The following is an 11401-nucleotide window of genomic DNA, read 5'->3' as shown; positions in this document are numbered from 1 at the left end:
TGTCACAGTGATAGATCAGAAGAAATTTGAGTTTGTTAACTTAGATAAGTTGACTGAAAGTACTACCTAGGAAAGGGGTGAAGATGATAAGGAGAATGTAAAATCACAGTAAAATCAGAATACACCTATAACTGCGGTGCGTAGATTTTCCAGGACCATTAGACCTCCACAACGTTATTCACCTGCTCTAAATTATCTCATGCTAACAGATGGTGGTGAGCCAGAGTGTTATGATGAAGCCCTGCAGGATGAAAGCTCAAGCAAGTGGGAGTTAGCCATGAAGGATGAGATGGATTCCTTGTTGGGGAATCAGACATGGGAACTAACTGAATTGCCAGTAGGGAAGAAGGCTCTGCACAACAAGTGGGTATATAGAATAAAGAGTTAGACAATTAAACTAATACCGGGAATGATGGCTGCAGAAAATCTACATCTTGAGCAGTTAGATGTGAAAACGGCATTCTTTCATGGTGACTTAGAGGAAGACATCTACATGATTTAGCCAAAAGGGTTCATTGTCCAAGGACTAGAGAATTTAGTCTGCAAACTAAGAAAGAGTTTGTATGGTCTAAAACAAGCTCCAAGACAATGGTATGAGACATTTGATAGCTTTACGCATAAAATTGGGTTCAAGAGATGTGAAGCTGATCATTGTTGTTATGTTAAGTTCTTTGACAATTCTTACATCATTTTACTATTATATGTAGATGATATGTTCATTGCAGGGTCTAGCATTGAAGAGATTAATAATCCGAAGAAACAATTGTCAAAATAGTTTGCAGTGAAGGATTTGGGAACTGCAAAGAAAATCCTTAGAATGAGAATTATTAGAGACAAGGCTAATGGTACATTGAAGGTTTCACAGTCAGAGTATGTGAAGAAAATTCTTAGCAGGTTCAACATGAATGAAGCTAAACCAGTGAGCACACCCTTGGGTAGTCATTTCAAACTAAGCAAGGAACAATCACCGAAGATAGAAGAAGAAAGGGACCATATGAGCAAGGTGCCCTATGCTTCAGCTATTAGCAGCTTGATGTATGCTATGGTGTGTATAAGGTTAGACATTGCACATGCAGTGGGAGTTGTGAGCAGATTCATGAGTAAGCCAGGAAAGTAGCATTGTGAGGTAGTCAAGTGGATTCTGAGATATCTGAGGGGTTCATCGGATACATGTCTTTACTTCACAGGCAAGTTTGAAACTGTAGGGTTATGTAGACGCTGATTTTTCTGGTGATAATGATAGCAGAAAGAGTACTACTGGGTTTGTATTTACTCTGGGTGGTAAAGCTATATCTTGGGCTTCAAATTTGCAAAAGATTGTTACTTTGTCTACTACAGAAGCTGAGTATGTTGCAGCAACTGAGGCTGGAAAGGAGATAATTTGGCTATATGGTTTTTTAGATGAATTGGGTAAGAAGTAAAAGATGGGCATTCTACACAGTGACAATCAGAGTGCAAGTTTTCTTACCAAAAATTTGGTTTTTTATTCAAAGTCGAAACATATACAGAAATATACCACTTTATTCGTTACCTTGTTGAAGATAAGATGGTAATACTTGAGAAGATCTGTGGATCTAAGAACCCAGCAGACATGTTGACTAAGGGTGTTACTATTGAGAAGCTGAGGCTGTGTGTAGCTTCAATTGGTCTTCTAACTTGAGGACAGGAGGATGAGTTGTAGGGATGAGGGATTGTTCATTTGGAGGATTGCAGTCGATGTTGGTGATTGAACTAGTCTCCAAGTGGGATATTTTTTGGGCTTTTGTGGAGCCTAGTTACTTTAAATTTGGATGATGACCTGACCTTTCTTTAATAAGAGATTTCTATCCTAAGGGTTAGTCCATGGAGCGAAGGCTTGGGCCCATTTTGTAACCCATTCGGAACCTTGTGCACAACATATAAAATGATTATTTTTTGGGTGATTAGGGTTATGCAGTCACACTTCGCGAGAGAGCGAGAGGGAGAGCATTGTACCACCGCACTCTCTGTATTTTCTTCTTTATAATAGTGAAATCCTTACAACTCTATGGACGTAAGCAAAATTTCCGAACCACGTAAATACTATCTTGTGCTTGTGTTTGATTTTTCTTTGGTGTGTATTCTTTCTCTATTTTGTTTCTCATAGGTTTCGGGAATTTGTTCTTAATTCCCAACAAAGGATTCACTAACCAGCACAGTTAACCGGGTGGAGCAATGTCGTTTACAAATCTCCTTACAGGGTGGTGTTCACTACTCTTTACAGGACGGAGCTTTCTTCCTTAGGCCACACCTGGACCACTGCTTCTAGGCACAACTGCCTCTCCAAGTGATGTACCCTCACTTGGCACAGTTCACTACCCAAACCGCAGGAATAGAAATTTGAAAATAATTTGTGTACAAAAATTGCCTCTTCAAAGCTAAGATGTACAAATGAAAGTATGTATGCACTCTTCAAATGATTTAAACTTGAAGCTCGGTAAAGTAAAGGTTTTCCTCAAAATATTTTTCCAAATAAAACAGAGAGTTAAGGAAAATGTTTTTTCCTTAAGATTGACCTTGTGTAAAATTAAAATTAAGAGAACCTTTTCAAACAAAGAATACATGAATGAATATACTGCTCAAAGCTCTCTTGATTTACTCAAAGATTTTCTCCACAAACAAATTTCAATGATGAAGTGTAGAGTTTAATCTTTGAGATTAACAATAAATACAATAAAAGACTTTCAAGCTAAATATATGAACTTGAATATAAGCTCAAGCCTTTTCCAAGAAACTCTAACAAATTTCTCCAAAAGATTTTTCAAAAGGAAGTATATGGAGAAATTTGATCTTTAAAATCTCAAGAACAAGAAGCTCCTCAAGCTAGTATGTATAGATTTAATATATGCTTGAAGCTTACTTGTATAACCCCAAGATTTTCCCCAAAAATATTTTTCAAATGAAAGAGTAGGGAAAAATGGCTATAATCTTTCAAAATGAGTTTAGAATAAAAGAAACAATTAAAGAATAAACAAATATGATTTTAGAGTATTAATGTGTCATTACTGTATAGGACTCATCTATATATATGTACAGATGATTTCATTCAAATATATAAGAAAAATATTATTCCTACACTCTGAATTTTATGTAATTATTTTTTGAAAGAGTTTGTATCTTAGGGTTAGATATTTATTTATTGTCTTTGGAAAGGGCATGTATCTTGCTGTTAGATTATTATTTATTTGAATTTTTGAAAAGGGCATGTACCTTAAAGTTAGACTTTTATTCAATTAAGTCTTTGGAAAGAGCATATATATTAGAGTTAGGTATCTATTTATTTAGGTTTTGGCTTTTTGTGTTTCTTAAATTCAATATATTAATTATACCTTATTTTTAAGTATTGTGTGTCTGTAAATACCCTAAAGCATTGGCTTTAAAATATAAGTCTCTATAAATAATTCCCTTTATATCACTCTTATCATACTATTCGATCATTCGAAGTATAAAGAGTTTGACAACTCAGGAAATGTATTTTTTGTACAACTTTGGACTCTTTCATTTCTAAAAAAAATGGAAAGAGTAGTATGATTTAAATCTAATTAAAAGGATTTCTGCCTCTAGATTGAATGTTTGGATCATGCCTAACTAATTAAATTTTTGCACCACCTTTAATAAATGAGATTCTCCCTATTAAAGTTCTTTATGAATGGTATATGTACAAGACAAACGTCAAAGCCGTGACAAAACAATAGAGACCCTTTTGTGATACAACAACAATAACAACAACAAGTCCTAGGTCCCACTATGTGGGGTAGACTACATGAATCATTTTCCGCCAATTCACCTAAAAGAGTGTTTTCCTCTATTAAATTAAGGTTTGTTAAATCCTTCCTCACTTCCTCTATTAGAGACCCTTTTTTGATTATCCTCCATAAAACTAATGCTTTTTAAATAAATAAAAATAAACATATAACAATTTAGTTTAAAGTACTTGTTCTATTTATAATGCAACAAGGGAAACTTCTTATTCAAAAATTTTTGTCGTACCAATTAGTTTAAACTATTTAAGACAAATAGTTTGGTACTTTGATTGTATGCTTGCTCAAACTTATAAGCTAAATAATTTATTTTCAACAACTAATGTGAAATTTGCAAGCATACTTCTCTCCACACACATATAAAAGATTTAGAAAGCACATAACATATAAGAACTTTGCATTATTTTTCCTCCATAGAACCTAATGTGTTTAGTATGAAAAAGATCTTTACTGGTTCATATTGCAAAGTTGTCTTGAGATATATTGAAATTTACTTATGATGCTTCTTCAACTACTTGAATTTCAATATATTTCATTTGATTAGATTTTGATGATTTCTAAAACACAGTCAAACCTCAAGAATATAAATTTTATACACTCAAAAATATTATACGAAGAAATTGATAAATAAGATGATTAATCATGACACAAGTCATTAAGATATCACATGCATGGCAGAATAATGGAATTTTGAACTACTACCTTTCTGATTATTTTATCCATGAGCCCCACTAATTTAAATTAAGACACATGTTTTAATTTGTCAAATTTATTCAAACTATTAATCTTTCAATCTAGCAAATCTTAAAATTCATACGATATAATTTCAATTACTATATGTTTTGTGGCATTATTGCATCATTGTGCATGGTTGGTGTTTACTAGTTATACCCTTTATAGAAGTGTTATATCTTGTTTTTCTATAATTTCTTTTGGTATAATATAATTAATCAAGTTGATACATTATTTTGATATATTTTTTTTTTTAAATGCAAAAAATTAGGATACTGGATGGAGCAAATCTTAAAAGATAAAGTGCAATGGCACATAGTTTGGTACAGTATTTGATATGTGTTGAATTATATTACCTCTGAATTTGAAACTCAGGCCTGTTAGCCACAATTGTTGAACTATCTCAAATTTCTCAATTTAAATTTTATATTTCGTTCATGATCATGCCTCTCAATATGATGAGTTAGTTAACAATATGATAAAAACAATTTTTTTAGTAATTTATTTAGAGATTAATCGTGAATTGTGTCAAGGAATTACCTCTTCTTTTTTTTCCCTTTATAATTAGAGGACTCATTTGAATCAATCTTCCACAAGTGTGTTAAATCATGAGGTTATATTGTAGTATAAGAAAGCCTGCCTCTTGCATAAACATTCAATAGGATGAGCAATGACAAATTCAATAGTGAGTTTTCTATTTTCTCTGAGTTACTAGAATGCTAGCTTATTGTTTCATGGCTTTGGTCCCATCTCGCACCACTACATGCGGCTTTTAGCATCAATAAGGAAGATAATACTTCACACATATGCGGTCGATCCTCGGGCTCTTGACAAGTGCATGACAATGCTGGTTCAAAGAGTTCTTCAATTATTTTGGCATGCTTCTCATTGGAAATGTTTGAAGCGAGATCCACATCTACAATTTCAAGAAGTCGATTCATTCCACACATAAGGGTTTCCTCCACCAGTTGACGCAGAGTAATTGGCAAACCATCATCTTGGGTTAGCCCTGTTGGCCTTCGTTTAGTTAAGAATTCCATCACTATCATACCAAAGCTGAATATGTCCACTTTTGTTGTAACTTTCCTCATGTAAGCAAATTCTATGAAAAAACACAACAAAGTCACTTAACAATACTTGAGAAAGAACAAAGTAAAAATGAAAAATGAGGTACAAATAAGAAGTAGCTAGGGCAGTCAAAATAAAATCTGCACAAAGCTAATTTAAACTTATGTAAGTATATATATAGGTAAAACACAAGTCTAACAACAAACATATAAGCTAGTATTTGCAAAACAAGACAGCCTAACTTGTTCACTGTCATCACTAGCTATCATGCATAGAATGCATGTGCAATGTATTTTTCTATAATATTTTTTATAGAACTAATCAATTCTTCACTTTTTTATTATTTTGATAATTTAATTAAATTATTCTTATGTCTTTATTGTTTAGTCTCTAACCCACTATGAATTATCGTAAGTCGCTTGACAAATATGACCAAGTAATATTGAATATTTTTGTTGAAAAATTTTAATTAGAATTTGTATTGGGGTTTTCAAGAAGTTATATAGGTAGCTTTGAGATAATTTTGACTTTTGAGTTAGTCATGGAATATTTCTATATTAATCCATCCTTTAAATTTTTAATTTTTATTCAATTTAATAATTTAATCAAAAAAAATTTATGTTTCTAACATTTATTGTCTATTGTATCTAAAATTTAACATTCCCATCAGAGTCCTCTTTGGCCCACTAACCTCATGGATTTTTGTCTTATAAAAGGCGTCTCACATGGTTGAAGTCAAAATCATCAATCCCTATAATCTCAAGATTTCCCTAGTACACATTCAATGAGGGATTATAACATCTATCCACTGTGAATTACTGTAAGTTGTTGGGCAAATATGATCAGCTATGATGATTTTTTATTGAAATTTAAGAACTATATTTTGGTATTTTAGGATATTAAAAAAATTAAATATTTGTCATGAACGTAAAGAAACTTCTTCGACAAATACGATCAAGTAGTGATAAAATATTTGGTAGAACATAAAGAAAGATTTTGTAGTTATAGATAGTTAAAAAATATTTGTTAGTCATAATTACGTGTAGCCTTAGATTACGAAATGAAAAATATTTTTTCTAGGTTCAATTAACTTAACCATTAAACCATTATTTAGGGAACAATGACCTTTATTCTAATACTAGCAACCGTACACACCTTATGCGTGTTAATATATTTGGTTTTACTTATATATATTTATATATTTTCCACTTTTACAACTTAACTAAATAATTTTTTTATGTTTTTATCATTTTCTATTACAATTTGAATTATTGTAAGTTGTTTGAAAAAAATAAGATTTAGTAATTTTTTTCTTAAAATTTATATATATATATATATATAACACACATTAAAGTAAATATAGTGTGAGGGCCTTTAAAGGAAATTAAAAGTTCACATAAAATTGGTGGAAACTTTCATGTGCACTTCTTTATTTTCCTAAAGTATCTCTATAAAAGTATTAATTAAATAGTAAAACTAATGATATTACAAGAAAATATTAAATATCCACTAACGAATCTATTACTTCATAAATATAGGATAAATATCTATAAATAGTTAACACATAATTAATTCATATATAGCTGTGTAGTATCATTTTTTTTGGTGTTTACCTAACAACTTAAAAACATAGAATAGTAATTTATGCAAAAACATTTTCAACAGAGAAAAATGAAGTGTTGGAATTACAACTAGCTATGGCCAGTGAAATGTTACCTGGCGCAAGGTAGCCTATAGTGCCTTCAAATGCAAACCCTGAGGAAACGGTGCTTCCATTTTGCAGGTGAACGCCGAGAATTTGAGCTGTTCCAAAATCACTAACATGGACCTCCCAGTCTTCATCAAAAAGAATATTAGAAGGCTTTAGGTCACAGTGAACTATTGGGACATGATAACCTGAATGCAAGTAATCCAAGGCACTTGCAATAGAAGCAAAAATATTGATTCTCTCTAACAGTGTCCACCTTGAATGACCCATGCAAGGCTCGTGGATAATACTCTCTAAGTTTCCCTTCTCCATGTATTCTAGAACTAGAGCCTTTAGCTTTCCACTCTTCCAAGCATAACCAAGTACCATGACTAAATTTCTGTGCTTCAACTGGCTCAGGGTACTGATTTCTCTGTTGAAGTACTTTGACGCGAATTGGTGCAAATTCAATTTTTTAACAGCTATAATCTGCCCATTTTCCAACTTGCCTTTATATACTGTGCTCAAATTGCTAGCACCAAGGATGTTATCTTCACTGAATAAATCTGTAGCCATTTCTAAATCCCTTTGGTTAAATCTCTTAAGGGCTAATGCTGAAATATACTTTGGTTCTGGATTCCCAGCCTCTTCCCTTTCATGCATCTTAACGTATCCAATGAGGAGGGAAACAACAAACACAAAAACCAACCCAAATGCTATGAGAATTATTACAAATTTGTTGGGGAAACTATGTGGAGCATTATGATTTCTGCAATAATTCAGAAATTTAGCTCCACAAAGAGCCAAGTTTCCATCTAAACAGGATGTAGTGCTATTTCTAAATATGCCACTACTTGGAATAGGTCCTTCAAGTTGATTGAATGAAAGGTTCAAATTTTTGAAGAAGGAGAGACTGCCAAAGCTTTCAGGAATTATGCCATTGAACCTATTATGAGAAAGGTCAAGGGAAACAAGATGCTTTAGATTCCCCAAACTTTTAGGAAGTCCACGATTGAACAGATTCCTTGAAAGGTTCAAGCTAGTAAGCAAAACCATTTCTGTAAAAATTGTGTCTTGGATTTCACCAGAAAGTTCATTGGCAGATAGATCAAGTGAGAACAGATTTTTACAATTTCCAACTGTTTCAGGAATGCTTCCTGAAAGTTTATTGTTTGAGATGTCAATGGTGTGTGCCATTTCCAACAAACCAAGCTCATCTGGAATGGCTCCAGTTAAAAGGTTGTACAAGAAGTTCACGTATAACTGCATGTTTCTCATACCTGTGATCACAGATCCAGGAATGGATCCTGTGAGAAGGTTGTGAGATAGATCCAATGCCACCAGTCCACTAAGATATGCCATACTTTTTGGGATGGACCCATTAAGCATGTTTCTATTGAGGTTTAAGTCCGAAAGCACCTTAAGATTAAAAATTTCATCTGGGATGACACCTATGAACTTCTTGTTTTGCAGCTCTAGATAAGTCAAACATGTTAGTTCAAAAATTTTCTCAGGAATTGCACCTTCTAGCATGTTATCATGCAACAAAAGACCTTGAAGGAGAGATTTTTGATAATTCAGGAGGAACTAGACCTGAAAAGTTATTTGTAGCAAGATTTAAGAAGATCAATTGACTTAGATTGCCAATCTCCCTTGGAATTGGCCCTGCCAATGAATTTTGGTGGACCTTTAAAATATGCAGATTGTAGAGTTTGCCAAAACCTGGTCTCAGCATTCCTTTGAAATAATTTGCAGATAAATCAAGTTTGTATAGACTTGAACAGTTAAAAAGGTTGTCTGGAATCTCCCCTGACATGTTATTCTTTGCAAGAATAAGGGATGTTAGGTTCTGCAGCTTCCCTAAATCCTGAGGAATTTTCCCAATCATTTTGTTAACACCCAAATCAATTTGGATAAGATGGGTACAATTGGAAAGACAAGAGGGAACGGATCCCTCAAGATAGTTGTAACCCAGCAATAGGTTCTTCAAATTTTGAAGTGAACAGATAGTTGATGGAATAATCCCGGCGATGAAATGGAAATACATGTTTAGAGTGACTAGCTTCTTACAATGAACTAGCTCTGATGGGAATTTGCCAGTGAGCATATTATTGGACAACTGAAGAAACTCTAAATTTGATAGATTCCCAATTTCCCAAGGGATGTTCCCTGATAAATTGTTTCCACTTGGGTCTAATGATAGGAGATTAGCCAAATTTGTAATGCCAATTGGGATTGTGCCACTGAGTTTATTGACGCTGGCATCAAGCATTCCCAAGGATGTGCAGTTGCCAATGCTTTCAGGAATGCTCCCATTTAAGGAATTATTGCTTAAATGCAAGGATTGCAGATTTCCAAGGTTTCCCAATTCAAGTGGGATGGGACCAGAAAGACAATTCTCATAGAGGGTTAGCTGTAGAAGTTGAGAGCAATGCCCCAACTGAGTTGGGATGTGCTTCGTGAAAGAGTTCGAAGTTAAATCAAGAACCTGGAGGCTGGTAATGTTTCCAATGAATGGGGAGATGCTACCTCGAAGGTACTTACTAACTAGGGATATAGAAATGACATGATTTGAGGAAGGATCACAGGCAATGCCAGACCAGTTACAGTGATGGTTTGCGTCAGTCCAATCTGCAAGTACCCCAAATGGGTCTTCTGTGATGGAATTCTTGAAGGCCTTCAATGCCTCAATTTCAAACTCCAAAGTGGGCTCCGCAGGAAGCACCATAAATGGAGCAGAAACATAACAAACAAGGATTATAAGCAATCTGATACATTGAGAAGCCATTGCTACTGAACAAACTGAGAACATTTGATACCAATATGCATGTTGAGCAGAAGTGTATATAACGTTAACTAATTCAACATTTGAACAGGAAAAATATTAACCAATTTGGAAATAAATATTATGATATTTAGGGCCTCTACTAGTAATTTGACCAGACGATCAAAAGGGATGAAACAAATAATTGGGCATATTATATCTGTAAAGAAAATGAGTGAAATTCCTCACAAGAGGGTGTTACCCGGTTCTGCCTGCTGCCTTTTTGGGAATCCCCAATTTCCTAATCTGCAGTCCTCTGGATTTTCTTCTGACCGAAATAAAAAACCATCTATCACTCTAATTCCTCCCCCCGCCCCTCTCCCTCTCCCTCTCCCTCTCCCTCTCCCTCCCTCTCTCTCTCTCTCTCTCTCTCTCTCTCTCTCTCTCTCTCGCACCGAACGCGCAAGCTGGGGTTCGTAGATGGTTGACTAATTCAAGGATTCCAATCTTTTCACCAATTTTCTATCGTCTCGCCCGCTCGGAATCTCGGTCATCTCTTCGCGGCATGGCTCTCACGCCGCACGTCTATTGCTTCTCTGTCGCTTCGATCTGAAAATTTTCTATCCATTCTAGTTTCTCCTGCGCTGGTAGTGGTAGCCAGGCAACTGAAAATTTTCTACCCTTTCGAAATGAGATCGACACCTCCACCAACAAACCAAAAAAAAAAAATTGTCTCCTTCACGTAAATCGATTCCTATTTAGTTGCTGTTTAAATGAATCATAAACGACTCTGAACTGGTCTAATCGATTTTACTCCATCGAGATCGCTGGCTACCAAGGCAGACTAATAAGTAGATTGATAAACAAGTTCACGGCCTTGACTCACTGCTCATATTCCATGATCTATTGAACCAAGTTCAACCGCCCAAGATCATGAGAGTGACGAACCATCACGGGATGTAAATGCAGAGTTGGTGTAAATGTAAGATTACGGGTGAGGGACTTTCAACGAACACCAATTAATATATTTGGATTTAAGTGAATTTAGACTGATTTTAAAATAATTTTATGCTATATTTTATTTAAATCTAATGCAAGCTTAAATTTTCTTAACTTACCTATTTTATTTGAAAATGTGGTTATCACTTTATTTTTATTTTTTAAAGGCTAAAGTTAAAGAAAAAAGCTTTTAAAAAATTTGATTTTAGAAATACATTTGTGAATAGGGAAGGTAACCAATTAATTTCCTAGAGCAAAGAATTAATCAACTATTTAGAAAAAAACTTTTAAAATATTTGATTTTAGAAATATATCTGTGAATAGGGAAGATAACCATATAATTTTCTAAAACAAAAAAATTAATCAATTATT

General features: G+C 34.0%; 1 pseudogene; it reads right to left on the bottom strand.

Annotated features, from left to right (window-relative positions):
* Positions 1-5109: 5109 nt before the first annotated feature.
* LOC131145044 (LRR receptor-like serine/threonine-protein kinase FLS2) lies at positions 5110-11041 on the bottom strand (annotated as a pseudogene).
* Between the last annotated feature and the right edge of the window lie 360 nt (positions 11042-11401).

The sequence above is a fragment of the Malania oleifera genome, chromosome 12 (assembly GCF_029873635.1).
Source record: "Malania oleifera isolate guangnan ecotype guangnan chromosome 12, ASM2987363v1, whole genome shotgun sequence".
Taxonomy (NCBI): Eukaryota; Viridiplantae; Streptophyta; class Magnoliopsida; order Santalales; family Ximeniaceae; genus Malania; species Malania oleifera.
Note: the sequence above shows the minus strand (reverse complement) of the source record. Positions and strands in the feature narration are given on the sequence as shown.